Source organism: Mastomys coucha, unplaced genomic scaffold (assembly GCF_008632895.1).
Source record: "Mastomys coucha isolate ucsf_1 unplaced genomic scaffold, UCSF_Mcou_1 pScaffold21, whole genome shotgun sequence".
Lineage (NCBI taxonomy): Eukaryota > Metazoa > Chordata > Mammalia > Rodentia > Muridae > Mastomys > Mastomys coucha.
In genome coordinates, this window is record NW_022196904.1 from 139896483 (window position 1) to 139898381 (window position 1899).

Below are 1899 nucleotides of genomic sequence, written 5' to 3' on the forward strand. Positions count from 1 at the left end.
AGAGAGAGAGGCAAAGGAGGGAACCGAAGCAGAGAGAAAGGAGGAAATGGAGGTGTGGTATGGGACTGTGAAAGGTAGCCTATTCCTGGGGATATGGGGGCAAATGGGCTACCATAGCAGGATCGGTGGCAAACACCCTCGTAAAGCAGAGGCAGGATTGTCAATTCCTGGTGGCACAAACTATAATCCTGGCACTCAGAGGAGTCAGGAGAACCAGAAGTTCAAGCCATCACTGGCTACATAGCAAGCTCAAGGCCCTTCTAGGCTACATGAGACCCTCCCTCAAATAAAAGAAAGCCCAGAACTCCAGCACATTATGAGTAAAAAAAAGGAAAATCTTACTGATGAGGACATTCACAAAGCTAACCACATGATGACGACGATGTCTCTGTCCCCCACCAAACAGTCATACAGCAAGCTCCAACAGGGAGTCATCTCCCCAGTTCCCAGGGACTTTTGAAATCTGGCCCCAACAAGGTCTCTAGGATGGTCTCTGTATAGCTGGCTCACTGCCCCCAAAACTTCCAATCCTTTGTGCAAACTCTATCATAATCTTAATCTGTAAAAACTTGGCAATATGGGTCTGGAGAGAGAGCTCAGCACCTAAGAGCACTAGTTGCTCTTCTAGACGACCAGAGGTTCATTCCCAACTCACAACTGCCTGTAATCCCAGTCCAGGGATCTAACGCCCTCTTCTGGCTTCCACAGGCACTTCATGCACATGGTACACAGATATTCATGCAGACAGAAAAATCCCATACATAAAAGAAAATTTGAAGGTGATGGGGACAACAGGACAGAAATTCTTATCTAATTATTTTTTACAGAGAAAAACAATGATCTGTTTTGCCATGGCAAAGGCAATAGCACTAAAAGGTCCTTCAGACAGGAAAGTGTTTGGCACACCTGAGAACAACCAACATGGTGAAGGTAAGCTGAGGAACAGGTGTGGAAAGGCAGCTCACAGGCCATGCAGGTCGCAACGAAGAAGACAGGAAGTCAGAGCATGAGCAAATGTGACTTAGTTCAAGTTATCAAAAAAGAACCGGGTAGGGGCTGGAGAGATGGCTCAGCACTTAAGAGCACCGACTGCTCTTCTGAAGGTCCTGAGTTCAAATCCCAGCAACCACATGGTGGCTCACAACCATCTGTAATGAGATCTGACACCCTCTTCTGGTGTGTCTGAAGACATGTACAGTGTACTTGTGTACTTATAATAAATAAATAAATCTTTAAAAAAAAAAACCTTGTAGATGCTGTGTTGAGGACAAAGCACAGATCAACCTGGATAGAAGCAAGAAGACAGTATGGAGGGAATTACTCAGGACGACGCAGGCAAAGGCCACAGTGGCCACACTCTGAATACATTCCAGGGAGAGATAATGGATTCCCTAATGAATTCTATTTGGGATGTGAGAGAAAAAAGAAAGGCCAAGATGACTCCAAGATTTTTGTCCTGAGTTTCTGGGAGGACCCAGTTGTCATCTACTGAGAGAGACAATGCTGCAGATAGCAGAAGTTTGGGGTTTGAGATGAGTCATGTCAGAGATGATTCTAGATGTCCAAATGGAGCTGGCTGGCAGGAACAAGAGTGATAACAGTAATCACAGTTGCACCATAAAGCAAGCTCTGCTTGGGGTGTGGTTCAGTGGTGGGGTGTGGTTCACTGGTGGGGTGCGGTTCAGTGGTGCGGTACGGTTCAGTGGTGGGGTGCAGTTCAGTGGTGGGGTACAGTTCAGTGGTGGGGTACAGTTCAGTGATGGGGTACAGTTCAGTAGTGGGGGTGCAGATCAGTGGTGGGGTGCAGTTCAGTGGTGGGGTGTGGTTCAGTGGTGGAGTGTGGTTCAGTGGTGGGATGTGGTTCAGTGGTGGGGTGTGGTTCAGTGGTGGGGTGTGGTT